The sequence below is a fragment of the Aythya marila genome (genome assembly GCF_965140915.1).
Source record: "Aythya marila genome assembly, chromosome: 18".
Lineage (NCBI taxonomy): Eukaryota > Metazoa > Chordata > Aves > Anseriformes > Anatidae > Aythya > Aythya marila.
Genome location: NC_139059.1, coordinates 5519790 through 5545124, shown reverse-complemented (window position 1 = coordinate 5545124; position 25335 = coordinate 5519790).

Below are 25335 nucleotides of genomic sequence, written 5' to 3'. Positions count from 1 at the left end.
CAGAGTTCCTCAGTGCTGTTGCAGGCCTGAGCTGCTCTGGGAACTGTGCAGGCCTAAGAAGTCAAAAGCACTGACCTGAATAAGAATGAGACTGTTTTGGGTAGCTGAAACTTCATGTGGAGCCTGAATAAAAGGCCTTCCAGTTCACTGGGAGTAAATTTGAATAACTTACTGTTTCTTGGCTGAAATTGTGGTGTGAAGAGTAGGCAGCAGCATTACACAGCACGCTTTTCATTACTGATGTCAATTTTGATACAGTCCCACTGGGACTATAGAAAGCTCTGCCCTATTATGTTTTAGAACAATAGGATCACTGCAAAAGAAAGGCACCAAGTGTGAATGTGCCAAGCTAATTCCTTTCCAATTGCAGCCTGAGCAAAAACATTCAGGAATGAACATCCTCAGATCTTGAGGCAGTCAAAATCAGTATTCGGATCTGCGAGATGTGGCTCTCACTGGCCTTTCATTATGCTTGTACCCTAATTCTTGCCAGGGTGGTATATTGCATTTCTGCTGTCCTGCAATGCCAGTACATGCATGTGTTGGAGCCCTAGCACTGTGTGAGCATGAATGCCAGCGGCACCTGGGAACAGATGTCATGGGCTAGGATGTTGCTCCACTGGCTCCTGTCTCTGGTGGTGTTTGCTGATTGGAAGATAAAAGATGGAGTTACACATTTACAGCTTACATCTCTGTGGACTTCTTTCTAAGTTTAGGAAGTACTATGTCTTATTGCCCAGGTTCTTAACAAATATTGGGATTTCACTAGCTTAATGGTAGGTTTATGAAAACTCAGCCTCCTCTTCCTAACCTCCTCTTCCTGTATCTATTTTCAGAGAGGTTAACAGTGAGTGAGTAACAGCTCTTTCTGACTATAAGCTGTTTGAGTTGATCCTGAATAGCCGGTGGCTGCCAAGCTGTTGGCTCAGAGAGCCATGAGGCACAGTGAGCACTGCACTGGTCCCCTATTTCTCGAGTGGCTTGGGACAAGCATGTTGTTTCTATCCATAAGCAACCAATGGGAAAGATATAAAAGCTTTCTGAATACAAACAGTCCTCATTTAACTATATCATGAGGGTAATAAATACATCAGAGGGGTAAGCACTAGGGAGGAAGAAGAGCTATTTAAACAGGACAATGTTGGCACAAGAACAAATGAGTGTAAGCTGGCCATAAATATACTTGGGTTGGAATTTGGAAGAAGGTCTCTCCCCATCAGAGGAGAGAATTACTTTCAGTTAAAGGAGTGTGGGAAAGAAACTGTTTTTTCTTCCTAAGATGAAGGTTGGTATATGTGAGCAACCACATGTCACAATTGTCGGGCATTCTGTAGATTTCTTCCTGATCCATGCTTCTATATAAAAGGATAAAGGCAGATTTTTTTCTTCATTCTACTTCAGGTAATTTTTGTAAAGAATTCCCCATGCAGTTCCTTGAGTGCACAAGTGATTATGATCCCACCTTTGGACAAAAGATTTCAGACTTTGAATGACTTCTTGAATCTATTCAGAGCTGAGAGGACCAACTGAAAGGCAAATTGAAGAGCAGCTAGCAGAGCTAACTGGCATCATTCTCCACTTCTCTTTTCCTGTGCTAATAATAACAAGTCATTGGAAACTGGAATCTGCAAAGAAAACCATGTCACTGCAAGGAGAATGTAACAAATCCACCATGTCTCATCTCTATAAACTATATGAAGTCTTCAACTTCTGTGAGGGCTGTAAGTGTGCTTTACGCTCACAAAAGGAAGAGTTCATAACAACTCTGAGATGTAAAATTTTATTGGGTGATGGGATACAACTCATGGGCCTGTCCATGAGCACCTGTCTGCTATGTTATACTGGAGAGGCTCACTGGGGCACCCAACAGCTTCTGCTCACTCTTCCCTCTCTTTTCCAGTACTTCCTTGGTATTTGCAGTAGCTCCTTCCTTCCTTCCTCACCATCCAAGAGCTCCTTCCTTCCACAGGAAGGCGACCAAGCTCAGTAGCAATATGCCAGTTTCTGATTCAGTATCTCTGTCCCAGGTCTCAAATACTTCTTGTGCTTCACAGCCTCCTGGTTCAGATCCAGGGGCAGGTCTATATCTCCATGTGAGCCAGCTGCCTTCTTTACTGGCTCCTTTTACCCCAAAACTTGCTTCCAGGGCTATTGGCAGACTACTTGCTAGGGGCTCCCTCAATGGTCCCTGTGTGCCTTGCACTGTCAGCCCCAGATAACTGTGCCAACATGTCTGGTATTTTATGGACAGAAGTCAAGCACCTTTGTTTGGATTGAATTTATACTAGAGTAGGCCAGGAATTTGGCAAAACTAGCTTTTCATGGGGAAAAGTTTCCCACTTGCTGAAGCTGAACTTCTGTACAGGAAAATGCTGTTTCCAACTAAACTTTCACTGTAATTCTTGATCCAGGGTGAAATTTCTAGACAAAATAGAAGTTCACGTGAGGCCAATTCTTTTGTTTTCTTTCCTCAAGATGTTTGACTCATTTGAATCCTTTAATTGCATCCTAAAGGCACAACTGTGCCTATGAATCACCCCCTTCAACCTGCTCACAGCTGCTTTTTTCCTCTTTTTGGCTGGCAGTTCTTGTCCTTTTAGTTGGGATTAGCCTACCCATTAGTCCTGAATTATCTTGATGCTCTCACCACTTCTTATCTCAGTTCTAGGAACTACCCACTTCAAGACTGGGTGGACAAATAATGTGGAATGCAGGATTGTAGGATCTGAAGGAGCTGGTTTTGGTCCCAGTTTGTGGACCTTAAGGCAAAACCACAGATTATGGACTTCAATTTCACTCCAATAACCCAGCTGCTCCAGTTTGCTCCTCAGCTCCGAAGTCTTGTTTCAGAAGACTTCCTTTCTTCTTAATCCAGTAACAAATCAGAAACTGCTATTAAAGTTGAATAGTTTCTCTGAGCATACTTAACAGCATAGTTACAGTAGTGTCACCTCACAATTTGTAGTAATAGCAGAAGTACAGGAAGAATTGAAAATAAAGAGTTTTAATTCAATTTATACAGCCTCTGCTACAGAGCACTGAATGTACAAGCCACTGCGAGTCATTAGGAAAGCTGATGAATTAGAAGATATTCTGGTATGCCTTTACAATCAGACTTCCTCCCACGATATAACCTGATTTTACTTCAACTCCTGCCTTTTTTTGTACAGCCTTTTGTAATGGTCAAAATGATGAATTACCCAGCCCTGGCGATGTTTATAGTTCTCAGAGCACTGAGGCTGGAAGCGGCGCCAGCGCTCACAACGTCCAGTTGTTCTCTGAAGCTGCTGATACTGGCCATGGGGAAACATTGTCAGGAGGTGATCTGTACTAATAAATATTTGGAGGAGACCCTGAGCAATGAGCCTCAAACTGATTTTAATTAATTTTTGTAGCTGCTTTCTTTCTCCATCTCCTATTTTTTCACCCAAAATTTACTGAAAGAATAAACTGAAAAGCACTGTATATGTTATAAGCCCATAAGGAAATAAGCCAGAAAGTGATAGGGTAAGTCTGAGTTATTAAAGCTGGGTCATACTCTGAAGGAGATTACAGCAAGATGAGCCAACACAAATATACATTATATTTCTGTCATACATCTTCATTGTTACCCTGGGTGGCCTGCAGTCAATTAACAGGGCAAGGAGAGAAGTAAAATACATGAATATTAGGGGATCCCAGACCAGCTGCTTGGAATGCAGTTCTCATTAACTAATTTATATTCCATCTCTGGGCTGAAGTTTGGTATTAGTCTGGTGTAAACCTGGAGTAATGCCTCTACTTACATGTTTTCCTGAGTTAAAGTCCTGCTGCTAGCAGAACCTACCCCTCTTCCCTTTCCTCACTGAATTTTCCTAATCCCTAAATAACAAATGGAGATCCTCAGTCAAATGGGAGGGCCTAGTGATAAGAAGCTCCATGCTGTGTTAATTGCAGAAGTTGCACAGACAGTCTGTTTTATGGATTTTCAGACCTTGATCCCTGGATAACCTATACGGGAAGGCTTACACAGGTTTTGGAGAAAGATGCATAATGCTGGAAGACATTAACATATTGGCCATGAGTACAGAGAAGTGTTATCTCCTAAGATGCAGAGCCAAATTCTGGTTTTCATTAAACTGGTGCAAATCTGGAAAACACTACTTCCAGTGTCGTCACTCAGGATTTGCTCTTGGCATAATAAGAGAATTGGTCCAAAGATTAAACCTGCAACCTGTGCAGAGCTGAACTCTGTGATTCCAGGTACATGCAGGTGTGAGCCTGAGTTTTTGCTTAGGGCAAAACTGAAGGTTGCACCAAAGCTGCTCTGTCAAAACCTCTGAAGACCTTGCCTATAATACAACATTTCTAAGCAGCCCATGGGAAAGCACAGACAATTTAAGCATTTTAGGAGTCTCATACTTGACAGCAGCCTGTGGCAGGCACTGCAGTGTGGGTTTGGGTGTGGGGTGGTGGTCTCAGTGCAAGTCCTCCGCTCCCAGCTGGGTCTGGAAGGGACAGGGCTGAAACCGTGATGGAACTTCTGCCAAAAGGGAGCAAAGCTTGGCATCCCTGTTCCTGGCAGACCCAAGCATTACCAGTGTCCAGTCTTGTGCCCAAGGTGTGGTGCTGTGCTTGGCACGTCCTCTTCTTCCTCCTCCTCACCCTCCAGGGGCAAAGGCACCAGTGGCTGCGAGTGCTGCTGGCCAGGATGTGCCAGGGGAGTCTCTGGCTCGCCCTGTTCTGTCCTATCCCTACAAAAACAAACAAACACAAGGGGGGAGGGAACCTTCCAAAAACATCTTTTGCTTGTTTTGCTTGCCTATCACAAATCTAAACACAATATTTTCTCATTCTTGGGTATCAATGTCTGACAGTACAATTGGAGGCCAGCGCCTGGAGCATATTGTCTTGAGCTTACCAAGGAAATCGAGAGTTTGGTCAGCAATTGTAAATATCCTCCCATAATTGAGTTTGTTTGTTCTGCAGTGCGCTCCGGCGTCACGGGCTGTGGGACACCCTGGCACCAGGTTAGTGGTGGGAAAGATCCGCTGCTCAGATAAGGATGGGAATAAACTCCACCCACAGAAATGCCAGAGACAAACCCCTGATTTATCCATTAATGGCTTTAAGGGGTGGTGAGTGCAAGCACAACAATGGGGTATTGACAATAACGTGCCTCTTTGGCAGGAAAAGGGTTTTCCCCTTGCTCTGAGACATTAATGCGCTTGTTCTTGGAATTATTAAATGTTTGCAAATCCTGCACTGGCTCAGGGATGAGAAATGAGAGCGAAGTACCCAGCAGAGAAACCGCAGGCGGGATTGGCCGTTTCCTGTTTGGGATGAAGTGAAATGCTGCTATCGCTGTGGAATACACCCAGCGCGCAGGCTGGGGTCCTGCTTGCGGTGCAGCCGGTTTTGAGGGATTTTATTATTTTCTTTCACTTTATTCATGTGCATGATCTGCTCCTTATTTGTAGTTCATAGAGTTCACAGTGTAGGGGGTGTCCTCTGTCCTCAGCAAGTACAAACAAATCTATTAGCAGCAAAAGAGCGGTTTACGAAGCCCAGCCATCTCCTACCAGCCTGTGGCAGGATGGGTCCTTGTGCCATGGGAGGCAGGGGCAGGTGGTGCTGGAGGGGCCAGGACTGTGGGGCCATGGGTGAACCTGAGTGCTGAGGAACAAACACTCGAATCTCTTTTAAGTCTTCTGAGAGGTCATGGGGTTTTCACGCCTGATCTGTGCTGCCCTGAGGAGCTGTACTAACGAACCTGGCGGGGTGGTGCGGTACATTGTCTGCCGTCTTAATTTCAAAATGTTCTCTCGCTAATGAGTCAGAGGTTCAGGTCTGTTCCCTATTACGCTGCATGCATCCAGAAGGCACACTGAATTCTGCTTTCCCTTAAATTAGATTATGCTGTGAAAGGCAACAGAGCTGTGCCAAACTTGCATTGACACAACTGGGAGCAGAATAGTGCCCAGCAGCCCAGCTGACAGCCATCGAACTCCCTCAAAGTGACCAAACCAGAGAGGCTGTGACCAATGGCTTGCACATTTGCTGTTTTATGACCAACCTGGACCCTTAAAATCTTTCTGTAAAACACAGCCTGGGTTACTCCATGGTGAGAGCATCATGGATCAAGAGACGCTGAATCCCAGCTCATCCCCAAATATTGCCCTTGCCCCTGAGCTCCCCATGTGCAGGAGCTGTGAGGCACCAGGGAGCTCTTGCAGCATCCCAGGGCAGGCAGAGACACGGGACCGAGCCCACCCTACTCCCCGTGACGCTGCAGGGAACTGCAGGCAGACGGCAGGAAATAAATTACACCATCAATCTGATACGGGGCGCTGAGTGTTGTGCGGATAATGGCCATCCCAGCCTTGTGGGGAGGAGAGGCTGGGCACTCTGTACGTCTTTTAAAATGCCTGAGCCTCTAAAGGCAGAGCTCTATTGTTTGTGCACTGAGCAGAAGCTTTTCCCTGGAGGATATCCTGTCTGAGATTACCCCATGCCCGTCTGCTCCATGAGGTTCGGTGCTCGGCGTGGATGGAATTAAATAAGGCCTTGCCAGAGCAGGGTTTATCTGCAGGGGCGAGGTGGGTGAGGAAAGCCCAGGGTGCAGCCCTCTCGCTCGGGTTTAGCTCTGTGCCCCCAGTCCCTCTCCCCAGGGCTTTGCTCTAGGCTGCTGGATGCTTGCAGTGTCTCCAGGGATGGTTGGGTGTTGATGTTGCAGAGCAGTGCAGGCAGGGATTTGGGGTGTTTTGGGTGTCCCCAGCCTGGAGGGGACAGGGACAAGCCCTAGAGGGGTGGCAGCAGCTGCCTGTTCCCATCAGCAAACACAAGCAAACGGTTCTCATGCAGCTTTTTCCACTGAAAAGTGCAGATTTGGTGACATCGAGCTATTTTCTGAGCATACTTTGTGTTTGCTGAAGCTTTGGTTTACATTTTTTGTTTGTTTTTTTGTCTAAAAATAACTTCCATGTCCTCTTCTAGTTCTCAAAAACAAGGTGTTCCATTTGGGACAGGGTGGTGGAGACAGCTTCAGCATTTTCTTCCATTTAGCTATAAAATAACAATAAAACTACACCCACGGAAGTTGACATGAAAATTTTGGATCTGTTAAGGATTCTTGTCCAAAAGAGAATGCCAGTGTTGCTCTCACCAGGACTGCCAATGCTGCAGGCTGCACTGACACACGCTGGGGCAGATCTGGCCACTGCCCTATTGCTGCCCCACTTGGCAGATATGCTCAACATTTAACTTAATAGAAGAATTAATACCATTCATTTATTTCAAGCCGTTGCTATATATTTTATTAGTACCAGAAATGCAAAAGTTCCCTCCTTAGGGGAATTTGGGTGTAAATGGCACGTTAGGTTTTTCTGCCTAGCTGCCTTCAAGGTGGAGGTGGAAAAGAAATATAGGAAGAGAAATCAATATGAAACCTAACGCTGCTTGAAAGGCAGCTGAGTTCCTTGTAAATTGAAAGAATGGAGAGAAGAAAAGTACAAGGGGGTTTAATCAGATCAAAGAGGAAGGGGAGAAGAGATGGGGCCAGGCAGCATCTGGGGCAGGAGGGGGGGCTCCAGTGGAGGTTCATGGTTGGCAAACGTGGAGCAGGAGCAGTGGGATGCCCAACAAGCACTCGTGTCCCTGTCACTGCAGAAGTGCCTGGAGCTTCCCTGGGGCTTTACTGCCCCTTGCCACGGCCACTTGGAGCCACGGGTTGGGAGCTTGTGCCAGTTGCTTCGTCCAGCGGCTGCAGCTCAGCCCTGAGGGCACCAACGGAGCTGGCCTTTCCCTCGCTTTCCCAGTCAAATAGGTCGTCATTAAACTCGCCTGACCTCAGGTTACTCCATTAGCTGGACGCTGGTTCCCGAGCAACGCCAGGGCAATTGGAGAGGATTTGTTATATTAACAGCAATAAATCACAGCCCTGCACTGAACTGGCTCACCAGAACTTTCCTCCCAGCTCTTTCCCTCTCCCGTCTGGAAAAACAGATGGTTGCCATCCTCCCCCTGCATCTGCAGAGATGCATCATGAATTACATGGGGTGTGTGCTCCTGAGAGTGTGTGGGGGAAAACCAGGCTTGCTCAGCTTTCAGATTTTACAAGAATGGGCTAGAATTCAGATTACACTTTCCGTCAAGGGGAAAAAGAATATCCAGTGTTTGCTGCAGTTTGGCAAATGTGAGAGGGGAATGGGTACCTGGGCCAGCACAGTGATCTTCCTCCTTGGGCTGTACCACCGAGAGTATTGCTTCCACAGAAGTTTTAACAGAAATAATTTGTTTCAGCACTTCATTTGGCTACGAGTTCCTTTGGAGTTGGCTGGAGTCTGGCTTTTAACGAGCTGAGAAGACTTGAGGTCTTCTGCACCCAAGCTTGATTTTCACCAGAAATTCAGCTTTTTTTTTTTTTTTTTTTTCCTGCATTTCATATGAGCAAAACAGATGTGAGCAAGGCAAGATTTTAAATTCCTCTCTAGGGAGGTTGTCTGTGATGACACAAAGCCAGCGGGTCCTGATGGAGCCTGTCCTGGGGACAGGGATGGGATAGGGACAGATGGCTGCTGTGTGCTGTGGTCCAAGGGGTGACAGGATGGCTGGAGCTCATCTCCATCCACTCCATCCACCTGGCTTGGATGCGGTGCCGCAAGTCCTTAATTTTGGCCTGTGGGTTATGATGAGGTTGCTGCAGATGCTGACTCACTTGGCAGCTGGACACAACCCGTGAGTCACCCTGAATCACATCCGCTGCATCTCGGGGTGCATCGCTGCTCTTGAAGTCTTTGATGTGAGCTTTATGTATAATTCCTTGGAAACTGCTTCCCTTGATTAAATCAAAGGAAAAGCATCATTGGAGCTCAAAGCTGCAGGAAAAGCAAACTCCAAATATAAGCATTTAAACCCATTCCTGGCAGGACACACTGAGCTCTGCTTCGTGCAGCCAAGAGTCTCCAAAGGGCACTCAGTGCATGTGCACATGACACAGCGAAGCCAATCACAAAAATTCCCTCGGTGTCACTGACAGATGGGCAAAGACAAGCAGCAAAGCTCAGGTGCTGCTGGCACAGCAGCTCGGCAGGGCAGGGCTGCCACCAGCCAAGGAGGTGGGCTCAGGGAGGGGAGGCTGTGTACCTGTGGTCTGATCCAAACGTCATCAAACGCAGTCATCGAAATCCCAGTGCTTTCAATTTCTCACTTTCACAAAGACTTGCGGGCAAGTAAATATGCTAATTGGCTAACTCAGCAAAGCACTTAAGCATGTACTTGAAGCTAAACAGCTCTTTAAGTGCCTTTATGAGTGCAAGCCAAGAAGGTCAGGGGAGGCACCAGATCATCCTTCTCTGGCCTAAAATCAGCAGCAACTTTGGCATATCCCTTACGATGGCCATCCTCAGATCTCCTCCGCTCCCGCAGGAGCAGGGAGCTCGCTGCTGGTGCTGGCCCCAAACTGGTCTTTGTGAACCCTGTGCTTTAACCCTCACTCCAACCCTCTGCCTACCTTTGTGTTATTGTTGTACTACTTTTTTTTTTTTTTTTTTCTTCCCAAATCTTCCTGAACATTGTGAAGTTATTGCTTGGGTCTGCAGGTTTTTGGCACAGGGCTTGAAATGCCATGCGTTGGACTGCGGTCTGTGCATCTCACGTGGGAGTCCGGCTATATGTTTGTGCTGGGTACTGTGTCCAGCTCTACCTGGCAAGGAAGGCCTGAGTATTCTTGGTGTTTTCCCCTTTTCTTTGAGGCTTGCTAAACACTCTTTTCTCCCATGTTTTTCCAAGTGTCTTCCTCCAGTTCAACCCTACCCAGAGCAGAGGGCTGGGTAAAGCTTTTAGCCAAAGCCTTGGGAAAAGCACTGGGGCTGCCAAGTGTGGGGCCTGAGCCTGCACCCATTCATGAATGCAAGGAAGAAAGAGTTACACAGCTCACTTCAATGGAATGATAAACCTGTGTTCCTCTTGGATATTTTATTATTAACTAATTTTATTAATAACTGCCTGCCGTTTTTTGTCTCAGGAGGAGTGGTCTTGACTCAGTGATTTTGGGTTTGGGTGGTGGTTTATTTTGCACAACAGCTGCTGGGAGGCAGTGAAGGCTGTAAACCCAGCCATAAATCCAGACTGTCAGTCTGTGCCCCTTTGTGAAAACAGAAGAAAAAGTATTCTGCTGTCTGCTTTGGTGGTTCCACTTCCCTTCATTGAAGTAATTCTCTCTTGCAGTTAGATTTGGGGCAGTGAGGGAGCTGGCTGCTGCCAGGGAGCTGTGCATCAGCTGGGACAGCAATCCCAGCTCTGAGTTTGGCTGGCATTATGGCTTATTGCTCTCGGTGTTTTTTTAACCAGGAGGGAGAGAAGTACATCAACAGGGAAACCTATCTGGTCCTCAAATAATATGCGCCAGGTGATGCTCAAATTCTCTGTCAATTTTAAGAATTGCTGCTCAGTCTTTTTTTGACTTTCTTCCCCTTAGGGTACAAATTCTCATGTGGTGAGCCTGATCTCTCTTAGTGGGAACCAAGAAACTACAGTGCACATGAGAGAGGCAGAAGAACCCTCCTCCTGCAGGTCCTGGGCTTATTAAATCCCCTTGCAACTTACTCTGAGGCCGAAGCACTGCACGTAGCTCACGTCCCACCCTGCAGCACCATGGGGCAGTTCTCTGTGCAGTGCCCAGCTTTGACCTTACTCCACATGGATGGTTTTTGGCAGCTGCAGATGGAGGCTGGATGCCTCCAGGCAGCTCTGGGGTGCACCGATCCTACATCCCTCCCCGGGGTGAAGGGCTGGTGGAAAAGTCGTGCTTAGGAAGGCAAGATGAGGAAAGCAAGGCTGGTCCAGGGTCTGGCCTCAAGGGGCTGGGGGCAGCAGCTGAAAGCAGTTTTAAGTGCCTCTGAAAAGCCACACACCCTGAGTCAGCTCTGGTGTGTGGTGTGGTGAACCTAAAGAGTCTTTTGTCACCCCTGTCACAACAAAAGAGTGAACAAAATTCAAACCAATATCAAAGAAGTGTTTGGAGAAATGGAACATTTATTGCCAGTAAGTATGGGCTTAAGGGCTTAAGGGATACCGGAAAAGCAACCCTCCACATTCTTCTTACCAGCAAGGCAGAGGCGTTTTGGGGGCTGATGCTTGTGATCCCTAGCAGGCTCATGTAGGTCATGCGGCCATCTCCTGTCTGGCTGCAGAAATCACTCCCGGTAGGCATGGCTGTGGGGCTGTGTATGGCAGGGAAGATGTCCTGGTTGAGTTTGCAGCCTTAATGCAACTAAGATATTATTTCCTTCCCTGCTCACTCCCTCTCATTGCCTGGGTTCAACACTCCAAGCACTGATGCTCAGGTTGTACCTGCTGTGAGTCTGCAGCAGCCGCATGAGCCCGTGCCCGTGCTGCCCTCAGCGAATCCCCAGCACCTCGGTGCTGCAGACCAGCAGGCAAAGCAGCTGCTTCGTGCCATGTGGTTTGAGTTACCAGCCGATTCCCGCTTCTTTGTGCAATTTTGGGAAGCAAAACCCAGGCTGGCAGAGCCATTGGCAGCACTGCAGTGGCACAGCTGGGGCAGTGGGCAGCCTGAACCCCAACCTGCTGCCACGTCTCCTCTGGCACATGGGAACAAGCCCGTGTCCAGAGCTTGGGTTTCTGTATGGATGTGCCCTATTCGTGCCCAGCTGAGGGGTCCTGTTCCCTGCTGCACCCTGTGGCACACAGGAAGGGGAGGGTTTGTCTTTCATGAGCGTCTCCTCATCCTCACTGCATGCTGGTGCAAACAGGGGGACAAACAGCTGCACAATCTGTCCTGTCCTGAGCTTGGATGCGTCCTTTCTGCTGTTTTGGGTTAGGGTCACTGTGCTGGTCCAGCTTCATGTGTGGACACTTTTATTCCAAAATAATAATTCCAAAAGTCAGGAGAGCCTTGTCCCCCCTTTGCTTGAACCCCCTCAGCTGTGTCTGTGGGGCTGATGTCAAAGAGAAACGCAGGCTGGTCTGAGGCTGCCGTGCTAACAGCCGCTGTCATCTGCTCAGGGACAGATGCAAGTTGTTTGGCTGCAGAATACGTTGGTTATGTAACTATACAAGGAATTACTAAAAAAAATATCCATCAATTTTTTATTTATTAAACACTTCCAAATATTCCTACTGTCTCATGTGTTGCAAAGTGCCAGTGCTCTGAGTTTGGTCTTTCCTGGGTTAAAAGGACTGAGCATGTTGCACGGGCTCTCGTGTGTTCCTTCCCTCCGTTTGTGGTTGTTGAGTTCAGCATTTTTCGTGTGTGTGTTTGAAGGAGTGATTCACTTATTTTTGCTCAGGGCTAGCTCCATTTCAGCTAGGAGCAGGCCAACGAGGATATGGGTCTGGTTTTGCAAAACCTCTTCTGTGACTTTCAATTTGTTAATCCAAACCCAGAACTGAAGTGTGGCTTGGGGCCAGCCTCCAAGTTATCTGAAATGAACTGATCCAAAACCAAACTGAGGTCTGGGAATATGGACCTCCTTTTAACCCACTCTTACTCTGTCATTTATCTTCTCTTTGTAGAAAGGATGAGATGGAGATTTTATTTCTTTTTAAATGATCATCAAATACCAGAAAACTTTTGATGGCATCTGGTTCAAAGACTGAAATCTCTGAGGCAGTTTCAGACTCCCCTTTGGTCCTTCGCACCTCTCCACACCAGTGCGGCCACTCCATGGCTGTCAGCAGCAACCTCTAAAGGGTGGCTAGAGCTCAGATGGGATCTGTGCTCTCCATTTTTCTGCAGTGAGAATAGCACAGGCACATCAGGCAGGGAAAGCTGCTTTTTAAATTCTTTTTTTTGCTTTTTGCAAAGCTCAGTGACAAAGTGCCATAGAGGTAGAGCAGCTGAGGAAAGTCCTTGTGTGGAGCAGATTTGCCATGGAGCACTGCATGGGGGCTGCAGCTCGTGGTGTTGGCTTGCTGATGACCAAGGAGAGCCCTGGGCTGTCCTTGGGGGACACAAGAAAGCCTTTGGGGTCCCAGGTGTGTGGCCAGTGCCCAGCCCCTGACAAGCTCACGGTGTGACTGGGCAAAGGGACATTTTCCATTTTCTGGCTGGGAAACAAGGCTGAGAAGCAGAAGCAGTTTGTGTGAGGAGACATGGCAGAGACAAATGCTGAGTTCACATTTTCCACCCCTTTTTCTACTCATCCCCTTTTCTTGCTGGTCTTGCAGACACGGCCTGAGGGTGGCACAGGGGAGAGCTGTGATTTCAGCCCAGTTCAGCAACAGGGGAATCCTGTACGCTCCCACACGGGCAGGAAACGCAGAGTATAACCCTTCTGGCCTTATTCCCCCCTCTCTCTTGGACAGTCTCCTGTGTAAGTGGGAACAGAGCCCTCTGTGCAGCCTGTGGCAGGGAGCAAATCACACCGCAGACTCCGTGTCAGAGCATTTTATTTCCACTTCAGCATTTCAGATTTCTGAGCGCCTCCAAAACACAGCGCTCCAGTGTCTGTGCACGAGCATGAATTGAACATCTGGTAAAGGTTAGGGTCAAACATATAAATGGGGAAAGCACAGCCCGTTTCATTAAAATACTCAATCTGTGACGTCAATTGAGCTGATCAAGCCCTTCTGCATTGTAGTTGGGGAACCGTTAACTTTATCCAGTGGAGAGTGTTTATATGGAAAATATGAGGCCAGGAAGTTTCTCCTGATTGTGATATTAAGGCTATCATAGTAGCTGTAGCTGTTTCTTTCTTTCTTTCTTTCTTTTCTTTTTTTTTTTAATCTGTATATGCTGTTTTCCCACCCTATTACTGTAACAGTAGCTGCTTCCCTGGCCCCCAAGAGGTGCCAATTGTCCCCTGCTTGCTGGCCCTGCCTTCTGCTGCTGCCTTTCCCTCCTCATGCCCTCGGATATCGCAGGAACCCGTGGATCTGCTCTCACTTCTCCCATTTTGCAGGGAGCTCTGCGAGGCAGCTTCCTACAACACGTGCGTGGGCTGGCCACAGTCCAAAATACACTTGGAAGAATTAAGATTAGGTTTAGGAGTGTAATAAAAAAATAGCTTCCATGGGAACAAAATTTCTGCTCTCGCAGTTCTTTAAAATCAAGACAGTATGTGTAAAACATATTTTATATCGGGATGGATGTATGACACCCCAACGTGTCCGCCAAGCGCTGGCATTTATTGGTCTTATGAGTAAGACGTTCAAGGCTGTACATTTTTCTCCAGTAATTCTCCTTCCTTCAAAGCCTCTTCTGTTCCTGCCAGGCAAGTCTTGGTTTCTGTGCTCTAGAAAAAAAAAAAAAAAAAAAAAAAAGCTGCCATTGAATGACTTGATTATAGAGTCTGGTTGTTGGAAATCTGACCATCAGTAAAGCTGGATGCATTCTTTATGTGGCTGGGGAAACTTCCACCCCAGCTGCTCCTTTCTGCTCAGCACTGCAGCCCAGACGTGCTGGGGAGATGCTGTCCCACCAGGACCTGCAGCTCCATTTCACTGCTTAAGGCTGAGCTGCTTCTGCTGCCGGGAGAGCACCTGAGTAGTGGCACATCCCAAAGACTACATGGGGCTCCATACTGGCAGCTCCCTGTATGCTGGGAGCAGAGCCTAGGTCCAGGCTTTTGCCTTTGGGAATCGTGTGCCACAGATCCTCCTCCCTTGGGCCATTTCCTGCAGGCCCTCCCCCAGGACCAGTTGCCTGAAATTCTTGGGATGATGGGACCAGGAGGTGCTGGTGTAGACATCTGCCCCTTGACTACCTCCGAGCAGAGCAGAGGGGATTTTGCTGCTGGCTGCCACTTGCTAACAGCTGTAGGTTGTGCTCCTTGGTCTCAAGGAGTAAAATCAGACCAGTTACTTTAGGTGTGTCCCAAATTACCTGAGAGGACTCAGCAGCTGTCTGGGGTGGGACCATCCATTCTGAATGGTGCAAGATGGGCCTGCCTCCGTTTTCCCACAGAGCAGGGGCCTGACCCATATTCCAAGAAGAAAAAAAAAAAAAAATCCTCTGAGAGAAACATCTCCTCTTTTGTTCCCCAGGGTATTTGGTGAACAAAGATGAGGATGGGGAGGAGAGTCAGGGCTGGGCCTGGGACCAGGTGGACTTCTCCCTTCTCCTGTGTCCCTCTGTTATTCAGATGACCCAAGAGCTCCCGGTACCCTGCAGCCAGGCCTGGATTCCTCCTTGCAGCAGCTCCTACACTCACACATGACACTTGTGGCTGCGGTGGGAGCTGAGCTGCTGCACTGTGGGTGCAGTCCTTTGAGTATCATTCTCCTTTTTGCCAGTCCAGTCCGCCCTCTCAGTTCTTCTGCCATCTGTCTGTCAGAAAGAGGTTTTGATCCCCTGTTTTAAATCCTGGACAGAAATATCTGCCGCTGACTTTTTCTCCTGAATTTCTCTTCTCTTGAAGAGGCAGTCAAACCTCACTTCTCCCTGCACACCTTGGTGGTATTGGTCTTGGGCCACCTCAGCGTGGATTTCTTGGAGAAAGGCCCCCAAAGCAGCCTCTTCCTCCTTGGGAAAGGGGGCTCCCCGCAGGTGGGCTTTTTATTTTTCTTTCTTTTTAAACTTAAAAGAGATTTTGTTTAACTTCTGAGCAAGCCCTTTGCTTTCGGTGACCTGATCTCAGGCAGACAAACCAGCTGGGAAAACAAGAGAGCTATAAAAGCAGCAGTCCTGCAAAGACATGGCAGAAACCATGAGAAAAAAAAAGGGTTTCTTGCTGTGCAGCTGGGTGGTCCACGTGGAGCCTGGGTGGCGTGCTGGGTCTTGTGAAACTTAGCATGCGTCTGAGCACAGATAGCTCCTCTGCGGGATCAGGTATTTCATTTACCTCCTGTTGTGTCCCAAGACTTTTCTGGAAGCCGTGGTGATGCTGTGTTAAAGCTCTGCCCTTTGTGAGCTGAAGGACGAGTAATGGGGGATAGCTGCTGGTTGCCACCTGAACTGTAGGGATTGGGGCTTCTTATGGGGTTTCAGCACGGGGTCTGAAAAATGCCCTTTTGCTGGGCTAAGTGAGCAGAAAGGAGAGAGGGTTCTTGGAAAGGAGTGGGATGGATGGAAAGCCCTAAAGCAAAATTGCTGTGTCTGTAGAAAAGATACATCCTCCAGGCTCACGAGTGAACTTTCCTTCATCACTGAAGAACTTCTCATGTCTATGGCAGGGCTCCTTGTACTACTTTGCACTCGAGGACCCTGCAGCTGGGGTGGGGATCAGACCTGTCAGCTGTGAAGCTCGAGCACCCATTTTTTGAGACAAGGAGTGAAACTTATTTTCAAAAACAAGTACGTGAAGCCCTTGAGGTCATGGTCCAGGATGGGTCAGCCAATGTGCTGTTTAAAAAGCATTACAGTATTCAAAATGAAATCATTTTTTTCTCTTTTGAATCATGGCAAACAACTGAAGTGCTTCCAGACCAACTGTTTGAAATTGGATATTTAATTTGTTTTGTGTCATTTTAACACTGGGTCTCCTTGTTGTCTGAGCAAAAAAGGAGGCCAATTCTTTCAAGGTCAAAGGGATTTGCCAAGCATGAGAATATTATTTTGTGTTCTAATTAGCTGATCTGTCAGAGCAAGAACGAAAACAACATTTGGCTGGACTTTCTTTATTGAGGTACTGCTCAGCCCAGGACAATACTGATGGTGGGTTTGGGCTTTTCTCTATCAGGAGGTATGGCCATCAGTGCCCAGGTGCAGCCCTCATGTAAGTGAAGTGTGATCAGTGAAGTGACACCAGAGAGCAGGTTCTCCTATACCATTCTCACATCACACAAAGTTTCCCTTTGGTTTGGTTATGTCTCCGCACAAAACATGTTCCTGTGGGCTGTGGCTGCTGGAATGCATCATTGACTCATGGTCAGACAAGGCACATAGCTAACAATTTGACTAGAGCTGCTCTATCCCAAGGGATTATTGGTTATCTGAGGGTATTTGTGGCCAAGAACCACTAAACATTAAAGAAAAGAAAGGTTTGCTTTGTTAAATTAAACGTAGGCATCCTTATGTAGTTTGGCACTCAGTCTAAGAACATAAACTGTTTTATCACCCTCCCTTTACACAGGATGACCTATTTCTGACAAAAAATGGTGGATTTAATGCCTGGAGAATATAAAGTTTAAGTTCTCAAAATTTCCTCTTTGGCCACCTTTGCTACATGAAGATTAAATATGCTCCTAATCAAAGGAGATTGCTGAGCAGCTGGCTGACAAAGTGGAAACCATTCTCAGAATATCACGTGTGTGTCAATTCTGCTTCTGAATTTTGAACGACCCAATGCACAGTGCTACTGGGTAGGTAATTACTTATAGGAAAGCATAAAGAGAAGTAGTTTTATTCTCATGTGCATCAACTTGGCTTTAAGATCTGGCAAACTGGGATCTCAGCAGTCACTTTGAGACAGGAAACACGGCAGCATTTCCATACAAGACTTTCTACAGTAGTAAGTAGAAGTAAATGTCAGCACTAGCAGGTGAGAGCCTCTGGCTGGAACTGGAGCAGCTGAGGGACCTTGGAGACACCTGCACGGCTCCATCTGTATGAACTCTCCCTTTTGGAACCAGTGTGTTGATTAGTGGGCTGACATAGACATCTAGCTACGTTTTTGTGGAGTCATGATTTATTTTGGTCTCGGCATTTCAACTTCACTTCCAGACTGGAGCAGATCTCAGCTGTGGCATTTGTATGCAAATATATGGAAGTGTTACTATTGCCAGTTTTAGGGAAAAGCAAACTGAAGTATCAGTGCAGAGTTCAGCTAGAATGATGGCTATTAAACAGATTTTTCAACAAATCATGTGTGAAACAATTAGCAGCGCCTGATTTCAAAACAGAACTGTACTTTGGCAGAAGGTCACGTAGTTGGGCATGTAGAACATCACGGGGGGTTCAGGCAGATGGGCTCAACTCTGAGGTTCTGGGATAAGCTCAGGGCAAACGAGTCCTCATTTCATGTTGTGCTTTTGAGCATTTTCATGGCCTTCTTCACACAACCTTGACTTCCATTTCAGCTCAGGGCTCTTCACTCAGTTGAAGGATACATTTGACTTGAGTTCAGCTGAGTAAGAGAGGCCGATAGGCATTGACAGGAACAGAGTGAAACCAGAAGGTTATGAAATACCGGTAACAAGAGCTCTGATGAATGACATCAAAACTTGATTGAAGTTAAGCCTACAGTGATATACAAAAAGCCAGAAGACAGATAGGAACCGTAGAGGAAGCCGAGAAGGAACAATGCAGCAATGATAAGATAGCAGCTAGGAGAAAACAATGCAAAAATGATTTGGGCTATATTTGCAGCAGAAAAATGTGCCTGGTGCCAAGAAAGAAATCCAAGGAGCATGGTAGGATTGACTGCCGTATAATTGGGAGAGAGAAACCAAGTGTCAGGAACAAGGCTGGAAGGAGGAGAGCAGAGGCCCAAATCTCCCAGCCTCATGGAGACATGGTTCCCTCTTCACTGAAAATGGAAATCTCGCAGGAGATGCTACTTGCTGCAAGCCGCTTTTGTCCAAAGTAATAAGATATAAAAACGTGGGTGTGGAAGAAGCAGAGAAAGAAAAAAAAATCCTGATGGTAAATGGAGTGGAAGTGGGTGAGGCAGGGGAACAGGATTCAGTTCAGGCTGACACATTGGTTATTTATTACTGTTTGTATACCGATATCTTACATCTCAAAAGGAAGGCAAAGGCTTTGTCCATGAGGGCTGGTTATCTGCGCTGAGGGCGGCTGGCAGCAGCATGGTTCCCATGATGAGGTACGGTGTCCTTTCGATGGAGGTGGCGCCAGGCTGACCTTGTGTGTTGGCTACGAGGTGCGGTGACGGGGACAGGAGCTCCAGGCGCTCGGTTGATGGTGGGCTGCTGTCACGTTCAACATTTCTTTGTGGGTGTCTGAAGTTAACTAAAAGAAATGAGAGAAAAGAGAGGCGGCAACGCTGACTCGGTTTGAACATGGTGGGGATGGCGCAGTTCAAGGAGTCCATCTTTGTTCAGCAGAACACATCATTATGTGCATAGCTGTAGGCAACTAACAAGTCCTGAAGACTCAGTGGAGGATTGTGTAGAAGCCTTTTCTGTTTTTCTGAATTAAACTCATGCTTTAAAAACTTTGTGAACTTAAAATCAGGGACAGCAAAGCCAATTTTGTTCTATTTTTCATATTTTTTCTCAGAGGTTTCTTGGCAAAATTGTACCCTGTGTACTTTTACAAAAGAAATCTAGGACTTCATTATTTGAATAGAGAGCTATATGTGATAAAAATCTGTTTATACCACAACATCTCCAGCCAAATGATTGACGTATACATTTCTGTCCTTCCATTGATGTAACTTTTCAATTTCCTGTTGATGTCTAAGCTTGATTTATTTTTCCATTTATTTGGGTTTTACAAAGAGCACTAAAGAGCTTGGCACTTGGGTCTCTTTTTTTTTTTTTTTTTTTTTTTTTTTTTGTCAGTTCAACCCTCTTAGTCCTCGATCACTTCATTGTTCCTGCAAACAATGAAAAAGAGAGATGGAAAGAACAGCTGTGAACAGCTGGCTTGTTCACCAGGTGTCTGACTGGTATTCAAGTATCCTCTTTTGAGGCCTGAAAAAGCCTGAAAGAGCTAAATTCAGGCAAAGATACTTTTATTTGCTGCCTTCTTCACAGTATGTTATACAGATTTGCAGAGATCCTAACAAGGAGCCTGAAAAATGAAAACACAGAAGGAAAGCTGCTTTAGAATACATCAGGGGGTTTCTCCCTCTGATTGCACCCCAGCTGCATCAAGCAGAGAGCTCTGCAAGACCTTCTGAGGCAGATTTTGCCAAGTAACTTTTAGAGAACCCTTCCTCTTCTCATCATCCAGGTCGTCTCTGTCTCCTTCTCCCAGCAGGGCACTCAGCAAGGCAGCGGTCAGGAGCTGGAAGCCACTGGTTTTGCAGAGCAACTTGAGCAGGGGCTGCTCACAACCATGGTGACTTATGTTTTATTCTGCCTTTCTAAACCTACACACACAGGCAAAGAGCTTTTACCTATTCCCAGCTCATACAAGTCCTTTGGTTCCTTGAAAGTTAGCTACGTGTTGCCAGTTGTCCCAGGGCAGCAGAGTCTTGAAAGCAAATCAAGAAAAAGCAGATTGAATTCAGAAGCAAAACTGATTTATTGCCCGCAGATTTGAAACATGATCACGCCAGCACTCAAACATGCCCCAGGAATAGTGATGTATTCCTTACATCCCGCCCCACAGAGGTTTATTCAAGGCAAACAGAAAGAGAGGCAAATACACAGATGTCATCCTGTGGAAAGATGTAGGTATAGATTTTATGCCAGACAGGCTGGGAAACTGTTCTGCAGCACGTTTTGTTAAAGGCAAGAAATGGTGTGCAGCATTGCCAAAAAGCTGGAGCCTTCAGTTCCTCATCTTCCCTCTCTCAGGTTGGGCATTGGAGTTTATCCTATATGTCTTTTGCACATGACTTTTCTGGGAAACCACCCAAGGGTGCCTTCTGGGCTGTAGCTGTGCCCATGAAGGGGTGACCACCAAGTGCTCCTTGTCCAGCCTGCTGCAGTCACAGGAAGCCAGATTAGCAAAATCCTGATTTACTGGGGAAAAAACAGAAGGAAAAAATATAGCCCTCAATCTTCATAAATAACCAAGCAAGAAGCTGAAGCATTGTAAACCAAGAAGCTATGGCTCTTGCTCATACTACGTGCTTTACTACCTGCATTAGTAATTATATTTCTGGCATCCACAATGTAGTTAACAGCCCAGGTTCAGCTCAACGTGCATGCCAGAGCTGAACACTGTGCACCTAAATCCACGTCAGTTCTGCATGTACTTCAGTAGCAGGGACATGCGGGAAGTGTATCCTTAGAGACTTGGCTGAAATGATTTGTGCAGCACAAAGTGGGAATGGCAGGGACGATGGGATAGTTTACATGGTGCAATTTTGAGTAAATTCAGTTGGGATAAGCAAAAGAGGATGCACTGAATTTGATGCAACTGTTCTCCATAGTTCTGATTTTATCTCTGCACTCTCTTGATTAACTCTTGTGTAAAATGAGCTATGGGGCAGAAGACAAACCAAGTGAGCAGCCTGACTCCAGCAGAAATGAAATACTGTTTGAGTTCTCCTGTACTCATTCCAGGAGAATTGTATTAAATATCAAGCATTTTAATTTCTTCCTCCTGATTTCAAGTCATTTCAACATTAATAATGACATAATTACATTTTACTATGGTTCTCAAGCAGCCAAGGACATGTGGACTGACTAAACATTTCACAGCATGTGAAATTAGATTTGCCACAGTTTGAGGTAGTTTCATGCGCTTGCTAGCGTCATGGGTGCAGCATTACAGACAAGGTTTCTTTTACTTGGGTAGATGTCAAAACCCTCACATTGCTTCCTTGGCTCTTGCTGGAAAGTTACCTAGAGATGAAAAATGAGCATATTTCCTTTTCTTCAGATGTTGTTCCTCTGTATGCTCTCACCCTACAGAGCAGCGATGACTGATACGCACCCACTCTCTTGTTATTAGCCCAGGCAAGTTGATAAAGTTATAGAGATTTACCTCTCATGAAGATTTGGAACACAGCTCTAAAAATCTACTTATACCTTTCACATTACTTGTAACTTCCATGTTAACAAAATAGCCAAGTAAGTGTTAAACTACTTAATACAAAAGTTCAGCATCATTTGAATTATATCTTACTGGAGATCACAAAGGTGTGATGAGAGTGCTACCTGACCACCCATTCTAGTGAACCCACTGATTGGGGTCCTGCTCTCCAACCCCTCAGTTCCTTTGCCACGCATAATCCTGGAGTGGTGCACACTCATCCGTGGGAAAATTATTTTGCCTGCAAAATCTACATCCAAAGCAAAGATATCATGGTACAAAGTCAGATCCCTTTGAGTTTCACTTTATGCTGCACAACGAGAGCAGGACTGATGCCAGCAGAGCCCTCCAGCAGGAGCTCAGGTGGGAGTACACACCAGCACCCCACTTCCATCCCATGCAGCTCAGCGGGGTGGGGGCACAGCTCAGCGGGAGCCGTGAGACAAAGGAAGCACAACCAGAAAGATAGCTGAGCAGCATCTGCCACCTTATGGCAGCTGTGCTCATTTTCCTGAGGACCAAATCCCCTCCAGCTGAGTCCTCTCTCGTAAATTGGTTTGCAGATAAAGGAAATTAGATGTAGCCAGTATGTTGGCTTGCTAGGTGCCGAGAGGTTGTGGGTGAAAAGTGTTTTTGTGGGTTCGGGAGCAGAAGAGGTTGAGTGTTTGGGCATGGGAGTTGCAGTCATGCAGGCACTATCTGTGAGTAGTGCTTGACGTGGTAAGGCTTAAAACTTTGGTTTGAGCTTCTGCCTTTATTCATCATTAAGCAGGGTATGCTGAACTTCAAGTGCCAGCTGCCTCTTTCACCTCTGTAGGATCATCCGTAGTCTTGCAGGCAGACACGTTGCTGATTGATGGATTTGTGGGTTTAGGGTCCCAGGAGGAAACCACAACCCAGATAACTGAGTACGCTGTTTCTGTACATAGCGGATATGATGAGTTTTTCCTTTTTATCTTCTTGAATTTCTATTCCCCTATCAAGAAGAGTGTTATAGCAACTCTTTTCTAAAGCTGTAAGGATCGAACAGATTAAATTATTTATATATATACATAGAGAGAGAGAGAGCAGGAAGGGGTTTAACCACTGCGCTTAGGTGTTTCCTGAGAGAGCACATAGCAAAACCCCAAGGATGGAAAAACCTTTTTTCTCCCCAAGCGCTGCCGGAGGACGGAGCCCGATGCCCCCCAGAGCCCAGCGCGTGGGTCCCGGGGTGCCCCCAGTCCCCGCGCCCCCGTGTGGGCGGCCCGCAGCGCTGCGGCTCCGAGCGGCTCTGAGCTGAGCTGCCCCTGGGAAACAGGGCATGGAGGTGAGGGGGCAGCTCCCTGCCAGCCCAGCTCGTGGGGAGAGGGGGAAAGAGTCCCCCCCCAGGCCGTAGGTTAAGCTCGAAGGGGTCCGTGCCCCTGCTGCGAGCCCCAGGCATTGTTCACCCCTGAGGTATCCCGTGTCATTTCCCTGTGGGATGTGCATTGCAGAGCTACTCTCACTGGGTTTGCTCTTGGCATTTGGGATTTGGGCTGTAGGTCCTGGAGTAACCAGAGTTTGGTTGCTGACCACGGTGGGCTTCTTCCCTCCGATGTTGCAGCCTTCTGCAGGGGGGAGCCGATGGGCTGGGGCAGCAGACCATGCAGTCTGGCTTTTGGTGTCCCCACCTGCAAAGGCCAGGATGGGATCCCTGCAGTCGGCCTGTCCTTCTGGATGCCCCATTTTCATCCATTTGTTGTTCTGCTTGAAATTCATTAGTGTTGCTGTTGTCTGTGTTCCCCTCTGTTCGCTCTACACCAGGATTGAAGAGATTTATTTACTGGGGGCTATTTTTAGCAGTGACACTGCAGTTAAGCCAATCAAGCCCAGCACTGATGGCTCTCGCTGGGCGGCAGCTCCAAGGTGCAGCCAGCTGGAATGGGGTCAGCTGCATCGAGCAGCGCTTTCCGCAACACACCAGGCTCTGCTGGTGCTCTCGCCTGCTTGGGCTGCATCTGGGAAGCACCAGGTCTGAATGCTGCTTTTTGCTTCCATGTTGCTGCTCCCTTTGAGCTATTCTGCTGCGTGCATCGTCCCAGTGTGTTGTGCTACGTGTCACCCATCCAGGCTGCTGTGTCTGGGATCTGCCAGCCGAAATGCTCATGGGGTCAGCCCTGACCAGCTTTGCTCAGAGCCAGCACAGCAGGCACCTCCTGCTTAACCTGGCCAAGTTGGACCAGCCCTGCTCCGCTGGCCTTCTGTGGCACACCAGATGACCCCATGCTTCCTTGCAGACTGATTTCTTCAGCTATTGCCTGCATCCCCTTTCAACTTGTGCTGTGGCTGCACTTGAAGCAAGGGGAATGCTTATAGCTGTCCCACTGGGGCCTCTTCCCAAGGCTTTTGTTTTAATATCATTTCTCTCCAGTCATAGGGGAGTTGATTCCTTTTTTAATAACCTCAGAACTTAACTATTGTGAAGGTCACTATACAGTGGTCTCAAGCAAAACTTATAAAGATACATAACTTTCAGTTTATGCACATTTTATTTCTTTATATCTCATCCCAGTTGAACTGGGTGCTTACAAAAAAAAGGCATTTTCATCCAGAAGCATCTATAAATCAATGTGGATGAAATAAGAGGAAAAAACTGAAGGAAGAATTGAATGTGGAGTTGCATTGGTGGCAACTGGTGGGCTCAGATCTCTAGCTCAGAGCTTTGAACCCTGGGAAAGGCTTGCTCTTTTTTGTTGTTGTTTAAAGAGTAGAATGGTGAAATAAATAAGTAGTAGAAAAAATAAATAGCAGGCTCCAGCAAATCCACTTTTAGAGGATATTTCAGAGGCTTTGTGCAAATTGCCCTCTCTGTGCTCTGGCAGAGCTGATCTGGCTCTGAAGCAGTTATAGCGGAGCTCAACTGCAGACTTCCAAGGAACACCAGTCCTACAGATGAGCAGTGCTTCACCCCAACCCATGCACCAGCTTGCTTGTTTTTTTTCCAATCCTGCAAACCTTCCAGGACTCCCATTTGCTCAGGGAGAAATGCACCCCTGCTCACTGCAGAGCCATCATCATTCCATCAGCAGAGGCACAAACAGGTCCAGAAGGTTTCTCTTAAGAGCAGGGTGCATGGCACAAACAACACAGGCAGGGTGCGGTGGGGAGGGCTGGGCAGGGGGGGACAGCAGGATGCTGACCCAGGAAAAACGCTGGCTAGCTGGAGTGAGACTTCACCGTGTAGAGCCTGGGGATGCGTGCAGACAGCATCCCGAGAGGCGTGACACTCCTGGCAAGGGTGCCAGCCACAGTGTTGAACCCTGGCGGTCTTTGGCTCAAGAATATCAAACAGTCAACACCTTCCTCATGCTCTGGATGCAGGCTGGGAGGAAGCAATGTGTGCTGGTATCGAGGACACTCACAGACTCCAATTTTCAGTGCGTGGGCTGCTGCAAGCAGCTCAGGGATGGGGCCCCAGGGGTCACAACAGACGCATAAATGCGAGGTCCCCTCGCTGTGCTTTGGGGCCTGGGTGCAGCCTTCAGGAGGCGCTTTGGAAACACGGCATGGTTTCTCTCTAAGGCACTGTTTTGAGAAGCTGCAGAGATGTGGAATCGTGGAAGCTTTTCTCTTGCTGTGCAGGAGGTGGTGCAGTAATCAAGTCCCAGCTTTTACATTCTGACAAGTCCGCCTAAAAGCTTGCTAAATTAAATGCTTACCATCGTGCATCTCCTGGCTGCAACATCCGATCGAAATCTGAACGCTGGCTATCAGTGTGGGAGGAGATAGAGAAAATTTACCTTCTGGTGGTCATTAAA